Genomic DNA, 25,825 nt, shown 5'->3' with positions numbered 1-25,825 from the left:
CGATGCTCTCCATGCATCACACTGGGATTTAAGGAGGGAGAAGACCGCTGGCCCCAGCGCACGACGACACAGCAGATGTCTGAAACAGAGGATGAGGTGCATTGTGGGAATGGCATGGATGATGATGATGATGATGGTGATGATGGTGGTGATGGTGATGATGATGATGATGGTGATGATGGTTATGATGATGATGATGGTGATGATGGTTATGATGATGGTGATGATGATGATGATGGTGATGGTGATGGTGATGATGATGGTGATGGTGATGGTGGTGATGATGATGATGATGATGGTGATGGTGGTGGTGATGATGATGATGATGATGATGATGATGGTGATGATGATGATGATGATGATGATGATGATGATGATGATGATGATGGTGATGATGATGGTGATGGTGGTGATGGTGATGGTGATGATGGTGATGGTGATGGTGGTGGTGATGATGATGATGATGATGGTGATGATGATGATGATGATGATGATGGTGATGATGATGGTGATGATGGTGATGATGATGGTGATGGTGGTGATGGTGATGGTGATGGTGATGATGGTGATGATGGTGATGATGGTGATGATGAGGATGATGGTGATGATGGTGGTGATGATGATGGTGATGGTGATGATGATGATGGTGATGATGATGGTGATGATGGTGATGATGAGGATGATGGTGATGATGATGGGGGTGCGGAGCATGAAGATAATGATGTTCTTGAAAAGGGTTCACACCAGAAGACCTTATTCATAGTAAGTGTCGAACTGGAGCCATGTAGGGGTGCTGCTGGCTGTAAATTAGGAGTGTTAAGACTCTGTCCTGTGAAGGCGGTGACTGACAGCACTAAGGTCCCGAAGTATCCTGCATAAACGACCTCTACCCGATTCTTTCCAGAAGGACGACTCCAGAACATGAAGGGCAGCTTGTGCTGTAGCAGTACTCCAAACTCCAACGCACAGTAGCGTTTTCGTCTGCGTGGCCGAGAGCGTAGATGAGCAGTCTCTGTGAGAGCCAATTAAAGCTTGTTTACTTTCCTCCTCCGTCTAATTAACGTCACCGGCTCCTTTTAATGACCTGGAAACAGAGTGTGATTAAAACACAAGCCCTCGAGGCGACCGAACGTGATGCGCAAGACCTCAATTGCGCTGAGGCTTGGCTTTGTGTGGGACAGCTTCCCCCCCCCCCATCACTACTGGAGGTCGACAACAATACAAATATGAATGGAAACCCCTTTCTGCTTACTCACAACCCAAAACACACACACACACAATTGTCATCTGCGACAAAATCCAGCTATTGCTAGAAAACGTTCAGCTCCTACTTTGGAGTTCTTCGAGAAAGTAAAATGGGTTCCTCCAAATCCGATCCGATTGAACCAGCCTTGAACTGTCCTTATTGTCCTGTGGAACCTAGGAGGCATTACCAGACCGCTCATTACTCACTGCATAATACACCAGACTCCGAAATGCAACTTTGGGTGGAAATTGTTGACCCCAGGAACTCCCATTGTCTCTTTGATCCTTTTCTCACTTTCTCTTCTTCCATAGTCTTTCTTGCTTGCTCATTTTTTCAGTGTCTAAACTATAATTGGGTGATGTTTTTTGAAGCACTGACATTTATAAATGTCAATATCATGCAGACCCAAGGCAAACGATAATCTGACAACTGATTAGCTTTCCCTTGTTGGGAGTTGAAGAACTGGGATTTTCTAAATTTAAGATTGTGTTTTGGAATGGTCGGATGGTCCAATCTATACGTGATTGTGGGAGGTAAAGTGAGGTGCGGAGATGTATGTTGTTATTGTAGTCATTGAGAAAATAATGAGATCAAAAGATCAAAAGAGAGAGGCAGAGAGTGCGGATGATCGTACAGTGTGTGTGTTTGTTTGTGTCTGTGGTGTGGTGTGTATGTGTGTGTGTGTCAACCTGCCGGCGATACGCATCATGTTTGTGTGTGCGCCAATCTGCGGGCGATACATATGTGTGTGTGATTGTGTTGAGTCTCCCTGGGCTGGCTGGAGACTGCTGATAAGGACTGCTGCGTGCTGTGCAGCTCATGGTTCAGGGTTGGTGAGCTGCAGTGGAGCTACAGCTCCTATCTGTTATCTGGAGGGTCCTGGTGGTCTCCTCAGGACCACGTCTCCAGGCCCCAGTAACGAGGGCGACTAATTACCAATCACAGCCCTCCCCTCAGGAGATAATTACTACTGTAAATCATTGTATTTGTGTTTGCCGACAAAGCAAAAACAGAATGAGATGCACAGTCCAGTAAATCTTTGCATGCAGTACAGGCTTCCTAAAACAGCTGTGATTGCGAGAGCTAGCGTGGTCATGAAAACGGAGAAGGTTTTGCTTTTTGCTTTCCTCTGACCTCGGACTCACCAGACACCCCTCTGTCCTCTAACCTCCTCCGTCGCCAGGGTGATCGGAGGACGAACGTCCAGGCTGGTCTGAAAAACAAACATCAGCAGGAAGACAGAACACTTTGTCAGATCAGCTAATTGAGTCATTGGCCCAAACCAGGGGCCATTTATTACCCCCCACCCCTCCATCTCCCCCCCCCCCCCACAGGCCAGTCCTCCTGTCCTGCCCCCAGCCTCGTCTCTCTGTGCTGCTGTGACACAGGGCTGCCCCCCCCCCACATCTTCCATTTATCACTGCAGGATGATCTCTTGGTTTAAGTGGAGGTGATGAAGATGACTACAGGACCACTGTGGACACAGCAGGACCCTCCAGGCTAAAGCGTCCCGATCAATCACAGGCCTATCTGGGACAAACGCGTATCTGGAGGGGAGACAGGCTCATGGACCTGACACACAAAATAAACACTAACAATACTTTTCATAAGACTCGGAGCATGTGACAAACATGGAAAAGGTGACAAACATGCCAAGCTACGGCACCACAAGGCATCGACACTGAAGCATTCATGGAAACATTTTCTACATTTCCTTCCTTTGTAACACTGGCCTCACAATCTTATTCTGTCATAGAGAGATTCAGAGTCATTTGGCTGAAGTACGAATTGGTTCTAAGGCTATGAAATACTTGCTAAAGACATATTGTCAATCTCTTTTCTGTCTTCCTGACATTTCAGACGTGTTTGGTTTCTGAAATATTTCTTGCTCAGTGTATACTGAATAAAAGTCTGCACTGTAAGCTAATTGGAGAAGTCATTTGAGGACTACTTCGACCTAGGTTTTGTTCACTGCCTTCATACAAAAACTGTGAAACTGCCTATTCTTTTTGTGGAGTGTTCATATTGACACATCAATCGTTAACACAGCAGTTTCAAAACACAGGACAGAATCCTCACAGGAACCATCTTGCAAATTTTACTGGGGTTAAGAAAGATTTTGAGTTTTAGGACGTTTTTTTAAGTGGGCAAACTGTTAAGTGGGTGTCCCAGTGGTCTCTGCAACACCTCCCAATCAGCAGTTGAACAGCTGTAAGCGCACTGGTGATGTTAGCAGGCATTCATCCCCGATTGGGATAACGTCTCTTTCTCTGAAACGTTTGTACTGCATGAGAGTGTAACCAACTGCTGTTCACACGAAGGCTATTAAAAGGAGAGGGAGTTTTTCTGGCTCACGGTTGATTGGATACTAGGAGTTCTCTGATGAACTCCTCTCAATATTCTCTCAACAGAAACCAAGACTTTTGCTCATTTTTTATAATTGTTATCTTGATATTGGAAATCACTGCAGAAAGATAGTTAGGGAAAACCTTCAACCGCCTGCTCACCTTCTCAGCATGTGACAGCGAGGTCTTGAAATATCCATTGTAGTTTATTTTCTTTTAAAAACTATCATTTGGCCTTTCTTTACCGAACAGGACAGGAGATCTTCTTTATAGGACAGGAAATGGCATCAGCCGTATTCAAGCCCAGGTTCCTGTGTTAGGTCTATGGCCTTAACAGTACCTCTTGCCTAGGGGGCTCTCCGTGGCAACCCATTTCTATCGTAATTTTTTTAATATTAATTTAAAAGAGAGATGAAGCTTCAGTTTGGAGTCTTCCAGTGTCCATCTCCAGAGAGGGCGTCCATGTTTTCTTATCGCATTAACCGTCATTTAGCAGAGAGCTGTGGGACTCGGACAACAACAGCAGCAGGGAGGGTCTGAGGAGAGAAGAAAGGTCCCTCTCACTGGGAGTCCCTGGGGACCTGCGCTCTAATGAAACGCTGTCAGGGTCCAGTGAACAGAGCTGTCAGAGGAGAGGAGAAGGAGAGATTGGAGGAGAGAGGAAGGGAGGGGAGAGGCGAAGGAGAGATTGAAGGAGAGGGGAGGAGAGAGGGTAAAAGAGGAGATCTTTATAGCAAAAGACGCCTTTACAAACATCAGTGTTGGAAGCCAAGAACAACACACACACACACACACTTCTGACAACTTTCAGAGAACCATTTAGGCAAATAACTTAAAGCAACTTTGAATGTTTTTACGAACACAAATCTGGTTGTAACCGCAATCCCATGTCATCATTAATTCCTACAGCACATAGCACATTTCAAAGTCATCCACTGGTGAAATATGCAAGGAGTTAAAATAAGCGGCTTTAGAAAAAAGGCATTATTCATAGTATGTGGAGACAGCGAGGGGTTCTCAGAGAGCAGAGGAAAGCAGGGGCAAGGCTTGTCCATGTACTTTTTACTCTGAATTAAAAGGCGTGGGAGACATCTATAAATAGAGTCCTCGCCTACTCCACCACCCCTTAGAACCCATTGGAACCCCTTGGAACCCTTAAGAACTCCTTGGTACCCCATTGGAACCAGTGGCCCCAGCAATTTACAATGAGCACAAAACAAAACTACTAATACCACAGACCACAAGCTACAGAGCTTGTTAGAGACACCTCCTCCACACGCCTTTTCCGGGTAATTAAACAGGACTCAGTCTGCGACAGACGAGCAGGAGAGGGACTCGACACAGAAGAGCGATCACACCCGTCAGGAGGAGAAGATAAGACGTCTTCGTTTTTTTTTTACATACCCCTTTTAATACGCTGGAGTTGTCGGGGTACGATTTTCATTCTCATTAGAGAGAGGTTTACACAGCTCAAAAGGCCCTACTGCAGCTGTGGTGGTTCAGCCTGACAGGAAAGGAAATATCAGCTCTGTTTTTTTCTCTGCTGTCCGTGGCTTGTCTGCAGTATATCAGCTGTCCTCAGTTGCTGTTGCTCGGATTCAGGCCCAGGCACATCAGAGAATAGCACTCTATGAGGAGACTGCAGTGCAATCAGTTCCATGTTGGGTCTGACAAAACCACACAAAGGAGGCAGACAAGAAAGCTGCTGTTTCCCCCTGTGGAGTGGTAATGATAATGATGCAGACATCATGTCAGGTTAGGAAGTTCTTTAATAGGAGAGATAGTTTTGCGAGAGGGAAGGGAAAAAAAATACTCTTGGGTACATTTATGCTGTGTGTGTGTGTGTGTGTTTGGCCACCACCGTAGCAGTGTAACACATAAACAGGACAGATATTCAGGCCATAACAGACCCAATCTATTTCTGGCTAATTATGGTGGTTTATACCTCACCCCCATGGTGTGTTCTGACAGCCAGTGACCTTTTTGAAGATGGACTTTGTACAGACCGTAATATCCAATCTGCATCCAGCCTTGTAGACCCAGCTGAAGAGGGAGACGACACAATCAGCCAGCAGGAAGACACACAGCGCTGCAGGGAGTTCACACAAGTCTCCAGTGTGTGAAGTCAGAATCGGTGACCATGCACACAAACACACAATCTCAAAAGGTACAAAAACACACACAGGCACAAAAGAACATGCGCATAACCCTTGACAGATCGAGAGCTGTAATCATGGTTTGTGAACATCTGTTCCTGAGTGCAAAGTCAAACAACTTCAAACGACTAGCTTTTGTAGTTCATCTGGAGATGCGTGACAGACTTTTTCGAAACTACAGACACTGTTGCAAAACGACTGCATCATTAATTACAAAAGCATTGCAGGATTTCAAAGACAAAGGATGGATCCTTGTTCAGATTCATGGAAGACATGAGTGTTTGTAGACGGGACGACTTCTAATCAAGACTGTATTTCAGTCATCACCCCGTAGGATGGAGGAGAAGTTTGCACAGTACAGCGCATACCCCAAACACACAAGGGACTTTGGTGTTTAACAAAGGCATCCTCTCATGGGTCCAGAACGTTAGATGATTCTAACCCTCATTAAGAGAGGAGCACGAGTGTGTAAATCATGGCAGAGAGCCTTGTGTAACATGGATCTCAGTGTACCAGGAGGAGCAGAAGGCCTGGGCACCCAGCTGCTCTACCCAGCTACTTTCTCTGCACTTTACGGTCCCTGAGGAAGAGGAGGACACCACTGTAAAACAACTTCATGTCTCTGTCAATACTGCATGGTGCGCCATCCATTTGTGCCCTTCTACATCCTTTCAACAGTGTGTGGTTTCAAAAGTGTGTGTGTGTGTGTGTGTGTGTGTGTGTGTGTGTGTGTGTGTGTGTGTGTGTGTGTGTGTGTGTGTGTGTGTGTGTGAAAGAGTGAAAGTGCACACACACTGGCGGTTCAGAGGGATCCTAACCCTCAAGCAGAGAGAGTCTGTTGAAGGTCAAAGAAACACTGAAACTGAACCTTCAGTACAGTAAATAACACATCCTATCTCCAACCCTGATAACCACAGCTGCCTGACATGAGACTGCATGCTTCCAGGGCGTGTTGAGGTCCGGGGTTTCTGGAGAGCGGAGGCGTGTGGATGTCCGCTGGGCCGCGATGGCTGCCAGATCAAAGAGAAGCTCAGGCAGTTTCTGTGTCTCTGGCCTCTGCTCTCCTTTCATCTCTCCTCCACTTCTCCCTCAAAGTGCCTGGGCTCAACCACACCCTTCTTCCCCAGGTTCCCTCACTTTCCCATCTCCTATCTATCTATCTCTCTCTCTCTCGCTCTCTCTCAGGTCAAGGCTTCTCATTGATGGTGAATGTCGCAGCTGTACAGTACTCAGCTGGGACACTGGATCTGTCAGAGATAGGGGGGTCCATGTGTGGAGTGTGTAAGTTTAGACATTAGACAACATGCACGCGTACGGAAACACACACAGAGCAACCAGACTAAAACACATACGCATTATGAGTCAGGTGGCTGAGCAGTTAGGGAGTCGGGCTATTAACAGTTCAATTCCCGGCCACGTCAAATTACATTGTGTCCTTGGGCAAGGCACTTCACCCAACTTGCCTCAGGGGGGAATGTCGCTGTACTTACTGTAAGTCGCTCTGGATAAGAGCATCTGCTAAATGACAACACACACAAACAACAACAGAATTGTGATTGAGATCATTAGTTATTTATACATGTGGATGGGGACATTGTTAACATCTTTACCATTTTAACTCCATCTCTATTGCGTCACAGAAAGAAAACCACTTGAACTGCACTGCATGGGTATAATGACATAGCGATGGTGAAGTAGAGAATATTGCATAACATGCTGGCTGGAACAAGGAGTCTTAATTGGTTTGGGGCGGAGCTACTTAGAGGGGTGTGTGTTTGGGGGTGTGTGTATTTGTGTATGTCCGTGTGTGTGTGCTGAGAGTTGCCCTTGGTCCAAATGGACGATGACTGAGTGATTAATCCCTGTCTGAATCTCCCCGCTTCATCAGCCTCGCTCACAGCTGAGATAAATCAGGCGGGCCAGTCTTTAACGAGGGGACTGATGCTAAAGTCCTCCCCCCCCCCCCACCTCATTAACCTGTCTGTGAGAACAGGACACACAAAAGGAGAACTGTTAATTGTATCGTGTTTAACTGAAAACACACATTTTTATGTTGTCAGGATACAAAAGCATTGAATCATCTTTAATCGCTTCAAAAAATCACATTCTTTAACAACAAAACATATTTGGGCTTTGTGATATTATTTTAGTTGTCTGACTCAATTAAAATTCATCAAAGATGAAGGGATTACGTGTACAGACAATCAGGAAAACGTTGTCATGGAAACCCAACAAAAATCTAGTTGAAAATACAGTAATATGCTCTAATAAGTCTGAGAAACGTTGAGAAAGTTATTGAAATGTACTTCCAATAGATCTGTAGATTTAAACATCCCTTTGACAGCAAAGAGAACTCGTCCACTTTAAAATCATAAAAACATAATAACTCTTAAATATAATAAATCTTAAGTGTAATGTAAGTGGTATACCGTCTCAGCCCTTTTGATCCAATAAAATCTCAATTTTGAGCAAGTGGTGAACTCTTAAAACGGACCACTTTAACCAGTAGTAGAGACCGTTCTAAGAACAGATGGTGACATCAAGGCAGCGGGCCTTTTAAAAAATACCTCCATCACTTCACACAAGTGAAGTGTTGGAGGAGTAGGCGTAATAGACGGGTTTCTAACTCCCAACCTCTTCAGAGAAGGATCTGTCTTCAAGTCAAGCCAGCTGTGTTTTGTTGTGACTCTTGTTTGGTGATGAACATTTTGATACAAGACCATGGAGAATATGGGTGGGCACAAGGGAGGGGGGAGGGGAGGAGGGGGGGCAAGACATTGTGCAAACTCTCCCTTCCACAACTAACCCTCCATCTGTCCCTTTCAATTCTGTCCGGTCTCAAATTAACACGTTCAGTACAATTGCAGGAATGGATACAGTCATATGCACATCAACATGTATTGATATTATCATTTTAATTATCCATCTTTCTGTTACACATAATATTTGCAGCTCCTAGAGTTCAACTACAGCTGGTTCTGTCTATCATATTAACTTGCAAAAAAAAAAAAAACATTGACTGAAACATTCAGTCAAGATCAGGCATGGGTTTTGACCCCTACTTAATTCAAAATGAAGAAAAAAATCAAATTAATTGGCTTGTGGCTTCAAGGTCCACAATCATGCATTAGTAGCTCTTGCTTAAAAATAAGCCTCAAAGAAAAAATCTGAATCTATTAATGGGAAAAATGTCTAACAGACACTTCTAGCATAACTAATTACACAAATTTGATGCAACCGAAGGTTTACATAACAAATCCTGGATTGACATGGTAATTCCTGATTTGAGAACATAGATGTGACCAAATGTACCTCAGGCATATTTTACCCTGATAATTACGTTTATACAACATTAAGATGAGGTATCAAAATGTGGAAATTAAACATTATTGTATTATTGATAAGATAATTTGATAGCAAATTAACAGTGACATTCTTAGAATTCTTGACACTTTCCCCCTTTTTGGAGTCACTGGGAAAAACGATTTAAATATGGCTGGAGATATCTGATCCTGGCAGACATATTCTGACGACAGTTATCAGGTCCAGATGTGGAAAAAAGTTAAGTCGAAAATGTTTCAAAACTTTTATTCTGAAAATGTGGAAACATTTTTTCCTCAACATTTTCTTTCAAAACATTTTTTTTCTCAACTTTCTTTCAAAAATATTTGCTCAACCTCTCATCCAAATGTGACCTCTGTTTCCAGGTCCAGATCTTCACCAGATGGGTGATCTTCTTCAGGACAGACATACATGGCAAGGACAGATAAATCACCTGACATGGATTGGTTGGTGTGTCAGATATTTTTATCCATGTACCAGGTTGCAGGCCACCCCTGCATAAGTCAGTGACCCACTTGGGTCACCCCAGTCCAAAAGGTCTGCACACACCAATCAATGACTTTAGAAGTCCAGGAATATAATCAACTTATGAGTTATCAAAGTCCAAGGCACACAATACATCTCAATATTTTGTCAGATATGATTATTAGAATGACCCTGACGTTGTTGGTTCCAGTCCGTTTCTGAACTATGATTGAGGGGAATTGTGTTCTATCCGTCTCCTCTGTAAGACAGAGATATCCATCTTTCTTTTCTGTATTTATTGTTTACTGGAGGTTCAAGGTTATTCATTTTCAGTGGTCAAGGGACAGGTTAAAGGATAATTGGGGTGAAGTTGAACACAGACAAATAGGAATTAAAAGTTAATTTTTTGAGCTAGCTTTCAGTCTGGGTGGATGAAAAAATAATGTGGATTTTTGTTTTTTTACCATGTCTGAGACTTCTAAGTCAGTTTTATCCCTTTGAATTGAAAACAACACACATTGAAAAACATCTCGATGACAAGATGCAATTTGTTTGTCTTTTGAAATTAGTTTTTGCATGGGAAACAATTGGAGAGATCATAGAAAGAGATTCAATAAACCCTTTGTGGAGTTCTCCTTTGCAACAGAAAGTCTAGATGCATCACCATTATCAGTTGCTTAGCAATATCAGATAAGAATACTTTCAAATATTCTCATTCCAAAAAGCATTTTCTTCTTTGTCCCTCTCTATCATGGGTCTGTGAAGTCAAGCAATATTAATTTACTCTATGGAGACCCGGTTAGTATGTTGCGTCAAACATCTAAAATGTCCTCAGATTATAGAGCATATTGTTCAGTTAGGGGCGTCTGCAGACATGGCCAATTAGAGATAGCCGGAAGGTTTGAAGAACTTAATAGTGAGACTGCAAGAAGGGCGAAAAACATCTATCTTGGGAGGAGGCTGAATGTGTTACTGATGGAGCCTGTTTCGGGTTTGTAGACTCTATACAGACTAAATAGAAAGGAAGGACTAAAAAGACCAGAAGGAGACCAAACATATATGAAGGAGACTTAGGAAGGAAACTTAACTGACAGGAAGGAGACTTCACTGACAGAAAACTAGCATAGAGTGAACACAATGGTTACCACACGTTGTAAAAATACAATTTTGAGAGTTGTCCTAAATGTTCTTTTAGATCATCAGTCAGACTGAAGTCGGCCAATGAAAGTTAGCTACTGCAGGGCTCTTTCTGTGTATTTTAGGGAAAGAGACTACTTCTGCTAATTGGATTTTATCTAAAAATCCACCAAATATTTCCCTCTAGAATGCTTTTATACAAAGTAAAGCACCAAAGGGCAAAGGAATAAGTGTGTGGTTAAAACGGTTGAATACCGTACAGGATTAGATTTTTACATTAAACAATGTTATAAATTTAGCAGATGACCTATCTGAAGCAGCCTACAAATAATGACCAGTGGAGTCAGGCACGTCCGCAGAAACCTGAAGCCTAAGAGAACCATGAGCCTCGCCGACTTCATAGAATCACTTTCACAAAAGATCCCCGATGGGAAGGAGACAAATGGAAAGACGGCCAACTGCCAAGGGAGAAGAGCTGAAGGGGACGGAAAGCAGATATCACTAGAGAGAGCAGATATGAAGGAAAAAGGGAAAGAAAGCCATGGAGTACCATTGTGTTTCGTGGTCATCTCACTCACTGTAGGGCAGAGAGGAACCGATTTCCACCCTGTCAAGACCCTGACAGTCTTCTCTAGAGAACAATATGCTGAGATTTATCCCCAGTAAAGACAGAGGAAGGGAAGTCTTCCTTGAAGGATTCCTGGACAGAGCGTATTCATCAGCAGAGGAGCGACTTATCTCCCTTACCTCATGTTGAATCTATACTAAGGATTGTGCTCATATGGCAAATGCCTTGGATATGCAATTTTTCCTCTGTGAGTTTTCCCGGGAGTTTGTCTGTGTCTATCTTGAGGGTTTAGGTTGGTGTAAGGGCACTTTTCTGGGAGCTTGTGAAACCCTGGGTGACATTGCTTGTAAAAAGGGCTAAACAAGCACTTTGAATTGCCTTGTTGTTGAAATGTGCTATACAAATAAACTTGCCTTGCCTTGCCTCAGAAATACATTTTGATTGGATAATTGATGTTTTGAAAGACTCAAGCACACAAAAGTCATCCAAATAATTTACAGATTCACTTCACACAAAGTGGTAGTTGGATGTTTGATCAAGTCAGAGAGCACGTCTTTAGCGGACCCTCTGTGATACAATTATACAGTGATGACATCACGACACCCATCTAAGGCAGCCACTGGGATCATCTTTCAAACGAGGCCTTGGTACATCTTGTTAGTCATTCATTTTAACAGGGTCAGGGGAGAGAGGAGAGGGGAGAGTGATGACAATGACCTCTGACAACAGCCACGAAAGAGAAAAGGTCAATTATCCTGACAGGCTAATCTAATGATGTGATTCACTTTGCTCATGTGCGATGCGCTCGGCCTTCTTCAAATGGAAGAGCTGTAAAAGTGAAGCAGACGAGCTGCTTGACGGAAGCCTCATAATCCAGTCTGTTTTAAATCCCTGCCTTCCCACTAAACAGTATTATAACAGTATCACCATAAGTAGAGCACCCCGTTAGTAGGTATCGTACCAAAGTTATAAAAAACAATATTTATTTTATTCTGACAATGTCTATGATGTGATATGCACTTTGGTCATTTTTGACTTAATCATGTGCAATTTCGACTCTGGGATACATAAAGTTCTTCTTTCAAAATAAATATCTTACTAGACAGTCCTTCCATCTATCTACACCATCCCAATCATTAACATTCCACAACCTCGATGTAGGAATGCATACCAAACGCGAAAATGAAAGACAAGTGGTCGAAGAGTAAACAAAAAAAATATATACTTTTAGGCCACGTGCCACAGACGACCACAGTGCAGACAACGTCCCACTGATAGTCTGATCACTGCCCCCTTCATGTCTCCATCGGCAATCTGGTGCCTCCCCACCGTCCTCCGCTCACTGCTTAGACCAGATAGCGAGAACTCATTAGTTCCTTGGATGAAACACAAGCGTGGAAGGTCGCGGGGGCTCCAACAAAGCAGTCTAAACAACAGGATCAAACCCACCCCCAGGTTTGTTTCCTACAGCAGGTGGAGGATGCACCGCTGCAATCCAGCTAAGTCAACCCAACCGGTCAGCAGCGTAATTAACCTGGCCCTCCAGTCAAATTCCCTGTGACACAGAGAAAAAAGCATGATGATGGCTGTAGAATAATAGGCTTAGGCTTAATTAGGGCTTCCTTGGTTTAATTGAATTCAGTAATACCTGATATCAGCACAGGCCATTCTAGAAATCATAAACACAGTTATGGTCCTGAAGTATAGTACTTTGTGTGTAATATGAGCAATGTAGTCAATATGTGGTCCAGAACCGGCGTACTCATTGACTCAGGAAGAGCATATCAGTAGAGCATCTCGTTTTAAATTACCAGGCAGATGCAAACGATATCATAATTGCACTGTGCTCCAGTAAATGTGGTACCAAAGTGTTTAAATATCCACTCGGGGATTATCTATTGTATTAATTAAGAACAAGAATGGAAATAAAATGGAGTCCGCTGAGGATAAGGACCAGCGAACACTCTCAACTAACGCACAGCTTTAGTGCTTCGTCATCTGTAGCTTAGCTGCGTGTTACATGACTGTGGGTGAGACGCTTGACACACATCCTCTTGATGTACACACACACACACACACTCACACACACTTTAATATTTGCAGCTTAATCTGTACTATAAGATATCTTGGACATCAAATGTTTACAAGGTTACTTCATGTCACTTTTATAAAGAAAACACTACAAAAACTGTCCACTGAACAAGGACTTAAACCTTTACCTATAAGACTAATGGCACCTTATATCGTACATAAAAGTAGAAAGATAAACGTAAAATACATATCCAACCGTGTTAACCTGTTTTATGTTTTCAAGCTTCAAGCAATTCTTCGTCCTGTGGTGCGCTGCATGCTGCGTGTGAGGCATGTCAGTCTGTCTTTTCTCTGATGAAAAGAAACGACACAGAATGAGCCCGGGCCGGAGGCAGGGCATAAGAGGGCTACCAGACAGAGCTGTTAACCAGCCTTGAGTGAATAAAGAAAGCTGGGAAAAGTGAACAAATTGAAAACGGAGGAGATACCTGCGAGGCAGATATGCTCCAGAATCTAAGAATCTTTTTTTTGAGAAGCTTTCACCTCCATCTTAAGAAAAGAGAGAAATGTGAAAATGTTTTTTTGAGTATTTGAGGGTCAGTGTTTGCGAGTCTTCACTGTTTATGGTTGCCTGTAATTACCTTTTGCTGTCCCAAACATAACCTATATTGATCTCCACCGCAAGTATCCTACAGTGCATATTTGCCCCTGAATGTTTAAAGATTCTGTGTTAAATTATTAATGAACAAGGCCTAGATTTAGCGTTTGTATGAATATGCATGGGGGGTAAATGCCATAGATCACACAGCGCTGCACTAACACCACTACCCTCAGCAATATTCATCTATATGTCACCGAGAAGGAAGTGTAAGGTTGTGCTCATTACTGATGCAGTGCGTGGTTGATGAACAGTATAATTGCAGCAAGCAAGGGAGCAATTGACGACTTCTGTCATGAGGTGATTATCCACTCAAATAGGATTTAACGTCTCCATGGTACCTGCGGCTATCCTTTCATTTTAGATTTGGAATATTAATACTGCCAGAGGCCTACTCCTGGGAACATCACAATAGAGAGGTTCTCTCTCTCAAATAAAGAATGACTGTGGAATATTGATAATGTAATATCACTGTTAGAATAACAATAGTCCTCATCAAACAGACTTTTCTTCTCCATTCTTGAATATTTCCTCTAAAACTTTCAATCCAGCCTTGTCATTTCGGAGTAGAAAAATATGACCGCGTCAATCATGACCACCCGGTTCCAGAAATTGTGTTTTTTTTCTTTTTCTTTGATGTTTTAGTATGAAGGTGTTTGACCTCAATGGTGGAAGATCTAATGGTACTTTGGGATTTACCTTAACGTCAAAAGCAAATCCCTGTGGGGAAAACAACCGCCTTTTATCTTTGGTCGCTGCCTCCAGTACACATCAGACTGAAGTATCATCAAGCTGAACCGTGCATTACTGTTAAAATGGTTATTGTATAATGAGATGGTATACGGCATACATTTGCTGAAAACCAATCACGACAGAATAAAATAGTCCAAACCTAGCCGCCGTCGAACACAGCATCAGATGTAAGATGAAAAGCTTTCATGCAAGACACTTCTGATCTCATGTCCTATAGGAACTGAAACCTTGAACATTTGTCATCTAAAACATATGTACAGGAATGCAGCACAGAGCAGCGGAAAAAGAAATGCAAGACCATGTTTTCACCCCCATCCTCTCAAATGTCTCATTAAATTAGATATGAACCAATGCATTATTGAACAATAAGATCTTTTATACGTTGCACATGGAGGTTCTTAAAGACATATGCCCTCTCAGCGTTCACAAAGCTGCTCCTAGCTGGTGAAAAAAGGGACCGGATTCAATCTGGGACGTCTGAGGCACTGCTGAAAGCTCTCGGTCTGCAGCTACATTCATTGTTCCCAGAAATCCACCAAGTTCCCCACAGTCAACTGATCAAATCTACTGCAAGAACTACACTCGGGGATATCCGATTGAACTACATGTTTTGATTTTGATCGTATCACCTTGTCTGCTAAATGATGAACACGACTATACAATTGTTTTGATTGTGCACAGGTAAACATGGGGGCTTGTGTGCATATAAACCCTGCTGCTACCTTATGTGGAAGCACTAGTATTGTATAATTAAACAGAGCCTAATGTGTGTCCACTCTCAAACTAAGATTAGTGAATCTTCAAGGGTTGCTTGCATGGCACAAGTTATTTCCCAGCCATTTCTTCAGGCCTGATATGTCATCAGAGGTTGAGGATTAAACAGAGGTCTGGACTTGATTCCTCGGGCTTGGAGAGTGGGTCTACCAGGTCACACACCCCACATATTTATCTTTCAATTTCAGGCTGTGCTTTACGCTTTATTGCACTTTCTGTGTCCCTGTGAGAGAGGCACCAGCTTCATCAGGTCTCATCCCCTCTAGACAACTGGAAGGAATGGGTTCCGTCATGGAGAGCTGTAGTCACTTGATGAGATGTGAGAGAACAAACAGTTCCTTGTACACCATTTACTGTTCGTGATGAAGATGTCATGTTAGGGACGCGGGTTGTAAACAGACAGGTATCTTTAAGACACAGTCAATCGTTTTGACGCTCCACCACTCTGCCTCACTCTACCAATGAGTGAGTTATACACTATAGTTATGATATATTCATATATTATATAGTATACAAACATATATACTATATGTTATATAGTTACAAAAATCTGTTATAGTTATTATTGAAGTAAGAGTGAACAAGAACATGTCACATTCATCGGATTTAGGTTCAGGTTTCGTTTTAAAATTGGTTTTGGAAAGGTAGTTTAGAAAAAGGGTTAGATATTAACCTTGTGTGGGGTAAGGGCTTGAACACACAACCATTGCTTCGATCAAGATCGGAAGAGGAGCTCTTGAAAAAAGGAAAATGGCGTCTTTATTATGGGTGTTATCCCTGATAATCCTGTCTGAATCCTTGATGTGATAAGACAGGATGAAATCTTCAGTTGCGCTGCTAGAAGTCTAGCCTTCAGGAGCCACTGTCTCAGGGTGATAACTCCCCTCTCCTCAACAGCTGAGGGGTTCCCCATCGGAACTCTGTCTTCATGCCATTGCAGGCTTAATGCATTATCGAACTGTACTCGAAAACAAAGAAGATACAGAAGTGCACCGAGACTTTTCCCTCTGACAAGGGGCCAAGAAAGGCCTCACACTCCTACGGAAGAAAGGTTCGAAAACGGGGGGAATTGTGTTCGAGACTTTTTTCCCCAGAGAAAGGTTCCTGGGATTTAAAGAGAGGGGGGCTCTGTCGTCTGAACCAACGGTATCAAAAGAGATATGTGTCCGAGAGGATGCCTCTGAAACGCAGCGGCATGTAACAGGACCCTTACCACGCCAGCAGGGGGATGTCTCTCTTGTGTTTTCCAGAGAATAATGAACACACACAAAGGGATGAGATGTCCAGTGTTACTGTACATGAGCCGCCACCCACTTCTTTCTGCCATTAAACACAAGCACCCCCCCCCCCCTTCATGGAAAGCCCTGAAAGAAAGAAGGAGAGAAATAGATTCCGACGCTGGCAAGGGACAGAGAAAGACGGGACATTGTTTATTTTTCCAAGCAAGAAGAGGGATCAGATGACACAAACGGTTAAAAGTTTCCGGTTATGTTTTTCGAAAGTCAGGAAGTTCAAACCAGGCCACAAAACAAAGGACACAAATTGGTCGCATTATTGCTGAAGATGTCCCCACTGATGTTTATTTCAGATAGGAGGGTGAGATCAAGGGGCAACGTGACAGGAGGGCAGGAAAGCCTCGGTTGGTGAAGAAACTGCAGAGAGCCGTGAGGCAAAACGATAAATTGGTTAAAAAAAAAAGCCAAGAAGTTGGTTTCTGTGGTTACAGTGAAGAGGTGGAACTTCAGGGAATTTTACTTTTTTTTTACGACAGTTTAGGTCAAATCCACATGAGGGGAAAAAGCCACTCGCTGTAGTGAGGGATGGCATGAAGTGACAGCATTTGTCCTCACAGTGACTAATCCAACACATGAAACCAGGAGGACTTTGGGGGGAAATAAGCCCACATCCTCTCTTTGATCATAGCGCATGCACCGGATTCACAAGGTACTCTATGGCACGCAGGAGAGGAGAATATCTTAAATGATTTACAGAAAGAACATTCCTCTCTACCTGACTCTTCGACGTATTTTATGTGTCTGTGTGTCTGTGTGTGTGTGTGTGTGTGTGTGTGTGTGTGTGTGTCTGTGTGTGTGTCTGTGTGTGTGTGTGTGTGTGTCTGTGTGTGTGTGTGTCTGTGTGTGTCTGTGTGTGTGTGTCTGTGTGTGTGTCTGTGTGTGTGTGTGTCTGTGTGTGTCTGTGTGTGTGTGTGTCTGTGTGTGTGTCTGTGTGTGTGTCTGTGTGTGTGTCTGTGTGTGTGTGTGTGTGTGTCTGTGTGTGTGTGTGTGTGTCTGTGTGTGTGTGTGTGTGTCTGTGTGTGTGTGTCTGTGTCTGTGTGTGTGTGTGTGTCCGTGTGTGTGTGTGTGTCTGTGTGTGTCTGTGTGTCTGTGTGTCTGTGTGTGTGTGTCTGTGTGTGTGTGTGTGTGTGTCTGTGTGTGTGTCTGTGTGTGTGTCTGTGTGTCTGTGTGTGTCTGTGTGTGTGTGTCTGTGTGTGTGTGTGTGTCTGTGTGTGTGTGTGTGTCCGTGTGTGTGTGTCTGTGTGTGTGTGTGTCTGTGTGTGCGTGTGTGTGTGTGTCTGTGTGTGTGTGTGTGTCTCTGTGTCTGTGTGTGTGTCTGTGTGTGTGTGTGTTGATGCCCTATACAGTACACGTGTCAGTATTTCGGTACCTGAAGGTCACGGCTCTTGCCCTTAGTCAGGACGTGTGAACAGAGACGCTGGGACGGCAGGTAGACGTGCTCTGACGACAGGTAGACGTGCTCTGACGACAGGTAGACGTGCTCTGACGACAGGTAGACGTGCTCTGACGACAGGTAGACGTGCTCTGACGGCAGGTAGACGTGCTCTGACGACAGGTAGACGTGCTCTGACGACAGGTAGACGTGCTCTGACGACAGGTAGACGTGCTCTGACGACAGGTAGACGTGCTCTGACGACAGGTAGACGTGCTCTGACGACAGGTAGACGTGCTCTGACGACAGGTAGACGTGCTCACCTGCTGATTCGGCATCAAGCCTTCATCTCGTGAACTTTATCCTGACGTGCAACAACTCCTCAAGGTGATCTTGGATACCCAAAGGTAATCTTGACAAACGAATAGTTAGGGAAAGAAGTACTCCTCAAGAAGTTTGAGAAACGAACGGGAGAAACGATGCAGATGGGTAAATGTTTGGTTTTGTGATGTTACTTTTTAAAATATGCTTATTTTGGACGAGCTAAACGTTGTTCTCCACTTTGATGTTTGGCTCCGTTTAACCGTGGTCACCGTAGGAAACCACCCCGGACCACCTCAATTTATGATTTGCTCGCAGCATCCAGCAGACTGAGCTGAATAATTTACATTGTGATGGTGTGCCTGGAATGGTTATTGCTGAATGAGGAGGCTGATTTGATAACACAGAGAGAGAGAGAGAGAGAGAGGGGGGGGGGGGTGAGAAAGGCAGAGAAAGAGAGAGCATGAGTGAGATACAGAGTGAGACACAGAGACAGAAAGACAAAGAAAGACAAAGAAATAAACAATGATTTCTAACAGTAATACCTCGCGCAAAAAATATACATTTAGCACTTGACAAGGTTTTCATTGTGATTTCACCAACAAATGGGGCCTCTGAGAGTTCGATACCATTCAATAAAGAAGCCGCATATAATTTCTACTGCACGTAAAGTGAGGCTTGCTCAGGCTGTTCTGTTCTCAAACATGCTCAATGATCTTCCTCTCAGAAGCATTGGTTCCAGGTCTATGCCACACAATAGTCCTTCATCTGACCCGAAAATATATCACACTTTTAACATGAACGTAGTCTCAACCTTACACGTCTAAATCTCAGTCTGTATGTTGTGTATGATAGAAATGAGTACATGCTAGGCAGCTCAAGCCCACACATTCTGAATTGATCAAGGTTGATTCTTGTGAGATCTCCATCAGTTGGAATATACAGTATATCCCAGTTTAAAACTATGACTAAAACGTAGCTCTTAAAACATTTAGTATAGCTTTTACTGATCTAATTCCTTGGTCTGTATGTTTGATTGTATTGTATGTTTGTGTTGTTAGTCTTTGTTAGTGTTTTTTTTCCATGTGTTTTTACACTGTGAGGCTTCCTTGAGTGCCTTAAAAGGCACCTAAAACGAAACAATATTATTTGTATTCATATCTGGTTCTGAGCAAGCTGTTTAAATATTAAACTTTATATTATTGTCAAATCAGTATTTAAGTTGTGTACTGTATGAATCTATCCTCAACTGCACTGGTTACAAAACTACAGGCTGGATATAAAACCACATCATTTTCACATTTATTGAATAAGACTGATTTAGTCACCTCACTCTATCATGTATCTCTATTCTATCTGTTCTACTCAACTTTATCTGTTTATTTTAATATTTGTTTGTATATTAAAGTAAGGTACAAAGTGGAGAATGTGCTTAATCAAATCACTTTTAATCAATTGTTTTACTTTACTAATCTTCGTTCTCCAGCTTCTGCCTACCCATGAAATATTTAGAACCACCCACACCGCGAGTAGATCTACATCATACATAATGAAGGAATTATTTTCAATAAAAAGAATAACTTTTATTCACACCTTATACCGAAATACCATTGACCATCTGTACCACTAAACATGCACAGTTGACTTTAACTGTTTTTGATACTGCAGCAGCTTGTTACGTAACACCATGTGTTTGTGAAGGGGTGGACAGTTCTGTACTGTACATTCTTAGGGTTCTCAGAAGAGCCATCCTCCATGACAGAACCCATTCCTTCCAGTTGTCTAGAGGGGATGAGACCTGATGAAGCTGGTGCCTCTCTCACAGGGACACAGAAAGTGCAATAAAGCGTAAAGCACAGCCTGAAATTGAAAGATAAATATGTGGGGTGTGTGACCTGGTAGACCCACTCTCGAAGCCCGAGGAATCAAGTCCAGACCTCTGTTTAATCCTCAACCTCTGATGAGATATCAGGCCTGGAGAAATGGCTGGGAAATAACTTGTGCTGGTCCCAATGGAAGGTCTTATAGTATAACAGAACATTGAAAAACCACAGTGCCTCTTCAAATCACCTTTACAGCCCCAGTCGCTCTCAACAACCGCCGCCTACTCCTTTGTTTATTTTGACATCGGGGTATTTGACGGTCTTCTTGAGAATACCAGCTGTGTTGTGTCGTCTAACAATATTCGATCAGACAACCAATTTTAACATGAAGCACCATTCATGGTCACGACTTAATGTTGGGGTTTAGCTTAGGAATCATCCCAGTAGGCAAGCAGCATTAACCAATGCCAAGGTTATTACACGACCATTAAGGGTTTGTCACAAGCACAGCTGATATCATGCTTGAATGATAAACTCCTGCTCAGTATGTTTATGATCTGCTTACTCTTCTTATTGTGAACGTCAAAATGTCGGACAATTTGTTAGACGTTGTTGGGAGTATGTTCCCACCGTCAGCATATGGCGGTTTAGGACTCAAAATGAAAAAGGTCTGTTATCGCTCATCTATGTGCTTCTTAAAGTGCTCTGACCAATTTTCTCTCTTTTGGTTACAGCAAAACCTCACTTAACCTTTCTGCTGGACCTTCGTATCCCAACGACGAACACAGGAGAGATCCTGGAGCGTGCTCGCTGCTGTTGAGCGGGATAACAAATCAACCAGACACTTCATGTTATGGGGCTTAAAAATGGATCATTACAATTTTACTGTTCCAGGAATTTCCCTTATATTTTATTGTGGTTTTCTCCTCAGTGGTGGCACAATGCACGCGCCCATAGGGTCCTAGTCTGGTGGTTCTACAACTCATTTAACTGAACAGAGAAGCTAATTGCCCCATAATCTTTTCAATTAGGCTGGTGGATATGATAACTGTTACTCCTAAATGTACTTCTCAACAGAAGAAATATGGTAACACGGACCCCTATTACATATCCTGTGGGTGTTTAAGTTTCCCTCTTATGCTCCAGGTTGGTTCGAACCAAATCAAAGCAAATGTGCTTTTGTGTAGCCCTTTTCACAAGCAATGTCTCAGAGGACTTTCTCGTGTGCCCATAGACCGACACCAACTTGAAAGCTTCAATGAAGACATGGAGAAAACTCCCAGATATTCCCACAGGTGATTCACTTCGGACGCTGCTGCTGAAGATGCCTGATGTACTTGGAAGTCTTCGGTGCGACAGGGGAATCTCTTCCTCGTATCCCTGGCTTAATCTCCAAGTCTGTCTCCTATTCAGTGACTCCCAGATAATGGCCTATCTGAAGCAAGTTAGTCTGGCCCTGCCAGTGTTACTGATCCCCTGTGGCATATACACAGCCATGCCTGATGAAGGTGGAGGAAAAACTTAGTTTATCCATGGTAAATTTTCATCTGTAGGCGCATCCATAATTAAAACAGTGCTGTGGGCAAGTCACAGTTAAAATCAACCATTCAGGCGAGTCTTGATGTAAAATTTTTGTTAAAAAGTAAACTCTTGGATTCAGCCTCCCTCGAGAGTCACTTTCAGCAACAACACGTTCATCATTTTGAAATCAGATGTGAGATGTATTTATTTGTGTCCATGTGTGATGCGTGTCTGAGTGGAAAGTTAGATAGCTAGCTAACCCTATCTCTTCTGGTGAGGACATGCACTGTAAGACTGTCAGACCTAGTCACCACTCTTTGTTTTGTTAATTTTGTTTCATCAAATGTTTTGCTAGAAACTTACTTGTACAGACTGGTTCCTTGGTTCTGAAATACTGTCAGAAATGTACACATAAGATAAAGAAAACTGCTAAATGTATCAAATGTAAAATTTTAAAAGCATCTTCTAATTTTATGTTTTGTGTAAAATGTAATAGAAAAACTTCAGAAGAATATGACAGGAATAATAAACAATGTTTACAGCTGTATAAACATGACAAAAATATAAATTCTTCAGCAGTTCGTCCAAAGAAAAAAGCCTCACTTCTCATGCTTTCATATTCTTTTCTCATATTTTCAACAATTGATTTGTCGTTATTGTCTCATATTTGTTTTTCCACTGCACATTGGAATCTGTGTGGGTGACTGGCAAACTACCAGAAATGTGACTCCTTAATAGTTTTGTGATGGCTGCTATTGGGTAAATTAATCTCATGAGATATTCTAGCATTCCCAAATACTCGATTTGTTTTCAGTATATAGTAATATGTTTTGACAGATAACATTTTAGTTTATACAAACATGCTGTTAGTGCAAATGTCATACCTCAAATCTCGTTTTCACATCTTTCTCTGAAAACACAACTCGACTCACATGAGTGATTGTACTGTAACTCACAGAATCAAGTACATCTGACAGTCCTGTCTCTTTCTGTTGCTCAGAATCAAAATATGATATATAAATATATATAAATAATATATATGCACTGGTATACTGAATAATCCACAATTTCATCAAAAGCTTGTGGGATCATGGTGCAGAAACGTTACAGAACCTACCTCAACTGTCTCCATAACAACAGTAATCTGAGAGTTCTTTATGGCAACCGTGACCAAAAGCTAATATAAACAGAGATACCAATAACATGATTATCATTTTTAAATAGTCTAGGCTTCTAAAAAAGTGGAAAAGCATCACTCAAAAATCACACATTTGAGAAACAGATTTCAGTGCTCTCATCGTTCTGTTCTTCTGACGCTGGCAGGGTAGCTAACTCGTTTATCAATATCAGAGCCGGTTGTCTGATTGGATCACAGCCTTTTGAAAAAGATGATGGGCCTGACAGATCATATGTTGAGGGGTGATTATGGTAGTCAGATGGCTGAGCGCTGAGGGAGTCGGGCTAGTAATCAGAAGGTTGCCGGTTTGATTCCGTGCCTTGGGAAAGGCACTTCACCCTACTTGCCTCGGGGGGAATGTCCATGTACTCACTGTAAGTAGCTTTGGATAAGAGCGTCTGCTAAAGGACTAAAATGTAAATGTGATTACTGACAGGCTTATCCTCCTGAATCAGACCTGCAGCAAGACCCCAGGGACCCAGCCACTCCAACCTCCAGTTCTTCAACCTTAATTGGAAAAAGAAATAATCACTAAGTAAGAAAGTTTTTTTTTTTTTTTTTGCGAGTGAACTTTATTCAGCTTTCTGTCCTAAATTCTCATATCGCAGATTAGATGAAGGCTATTAAACTGGGATCACTTCAATCACTGATTTTGCGGTTCAAAAGTATAGTGTAAAAATATTGCGAGATTACCCACTAATGAAAAAGCGATCTTGCACTAGTCCTGTTAAGACAGCTAAATTTCTGCAAAGATAGCCAAATACTTTTATGGAGATGAAGACCATTAATGACTGCTGAATGCTCGATCTGATGTGACAACTACTTTTGTCACTGACACTGTCCTACAGCCATGTTGCTATGACTACTTTAAAGGTCCACTGGCACACTCAATATTTCACGAACACAATCGCCTGATGACAATTTGACTGAAATTAGTGAGATTACTCAAAAAGACAGTTTATATCATGAAATGACATAAGACCGTTGATCATGTTTTTCATTAGACTGCTGTCCTCCTATTCATCCCCACAGGCACTGTATGCTATATGCCTTTGATCATAATCATGTTGTACAGGATCAATTATTGTTCAGTTGAGATCATGGAAGTTTACCAGGTAAATTGATGTTGACATGTCAAATATGTACCTTCTAATCAGGGAATAAATTGCTAAATTGTTATCTGTAGATTATTGTATCTTTGAGGGTTTTAATAATGTACTACTGGCAGCAGACTTTTGAATAACATATCAGTCTTAGTCACTGCCCAAGCTGACATATATATATATATATATATATATATATATATATATATATATATATATATATATATATATATATATATATATATATATACATATATATACATATATACATATATACATATATACATATATATACATTAACATATATATATATATGTATATCTTTGTTTTAAATGTTTTAAATACATACATATATGTATGTATACATGTATACATGTATATATACATGTATATATGTATGTATATGTATACATACAGTTTATATATATATATGTATATGTATACATACAGTTTATATATATGTATGTATATATATTGTAACTTTGGACATTGCTACATGCAGTCAGACTTGTGGCATTTGTAATGTTAACTATCCCAGCTATTGCGTGAACTGTTTTGTACAGAAGAAAAATTAATCCATTTAATTTCTCTCAACAGTTCTTCATGCCCTTCTTCCATATCAGACTACAGACCTGTGAGCGAGTATTAATTGGATTTTCTTTTCCTCTTTTTTCCAATCTTTTTTTTTTCATTACGAAGGGTCAACCCCCAGCTAATGTCACTTCCTGGCAGTTCCCATGGAGATCAGGAGTGAATTTCCACCCTAAGGCCCACGTCCAGCAAATCTGCCATGGATTTGATGTCTCAATTTTTCTGAAAGCACACAACATGAGAGAGAGAGAGAGAGAGAGAGAGAGAGAGAGAGAGGGAGAGAGAGGGAGAGAGAGAGAGAGAGAGAGAGAGAGGCAATTATTAGTCCTACTAAATAAAACCGTTGGTGATTCTAATGGAAAGGTCTAAACACAGCATACAGACAGAACAGCTGGGTCTATAATGCTATTAATTCTTGAGATTGCTTGTCCAAACTGTGTGAAAAGAACACGTTGAAAAAGCCATTACTGGACTGTTTTTCTAAACTTATCAAAGTGACAGGAAATGATTGAATATTAGCCCGTTCAAGTGAGGCCCCTTGTTCTGCCTTGTGCATTGGCTCAGTGCTTTCTTCCCAACTTATTTTCGTGTTAATACCGTGTATAAATCCGCTTATGGAGGTTAGGTGAGCCATTTCAAAGCCTTTCTCTTTCCTAAGGGCCCGGATTAGGTTAAAGACAGATTAATGGATATGAAATAGCATACTCTGGAAGTGGGCCAGTTCAGACTATATACGCCACAGACGCTACAAAGGCACATAACACAGGGGTCTGGGATATTGGATTTTTTTTCAGATTAAATAAACTTTAACATTCACTATTATATACCGTACAAGGGAGCGAACCTATTTGCTCAGGCATCATCAAGAACTCTGACAAAGTTTGTATGATGTACTGCAAGGGACCAACTAATTTAGCAAGGAAAACAGGTTACAAATGTTGCCTGGTCTTGGTTTAGGGAGACGTGAATGCCAGCACTGAAATGCAGTTCTAAGCAGAAAGTTTAGATGGTGGAAGGAGCTTGTGTCGTTTATATAGGAAAACATCAGACCGCATGGTGAATTACGGGAGAAAACCGAGAACGCAGGAATTCTAATGTGATGCTAATACTTCATCGTGAAGTATTCAAGCACACCGCCTTTTAACAA

At 42.1% G+C, this 25,825-nt stretch overlaps 1 long non-coding RNA gene across 1 annotated transcript; it reads left to right on the top strand.

The window, feature by feature from the left end:
* The first annotated feature begins 22,990 nt into the window (after positions 1 to 22,990).
* On the top strand, positions 22,991 to 24,864 carry LOC146220301 (uncharacterized). The gene is made up of 3 exons (XR_014750842.1): positions 22,991 to 23,358; positions 23,440 to 23,519; positions 24,787 to 24,864. It is a non-coding gene; the product is annotated as an uncharacterized LOC146220301 (long non-coding RNA).
* The last annotated feature ends 961 nt before the right edge of the window (positions 24,865 to 25,825 follow it).

Source organism: Hypomesus nipponensis, chromosome 27 (genome assembly GCF_054491055.1).
Source record: "Hypomesus nipponensis isolate SF chromosome 27, ASM5449105v1, whole genome shotgun sequence".
In the NCBI taxonomy this organism is placed as follows: domain Eukaryota; kingdom Metazoa; phylum Chordata; class Actinopteri; order Osmeriformes; family Osmeridae; genus Hypomesus; species Hypomesus nipponensis.
Note: the sequence above shows the minus strand (reverse complement) of the source record. Positions and strands in the feature narration are given on the sequence as shown.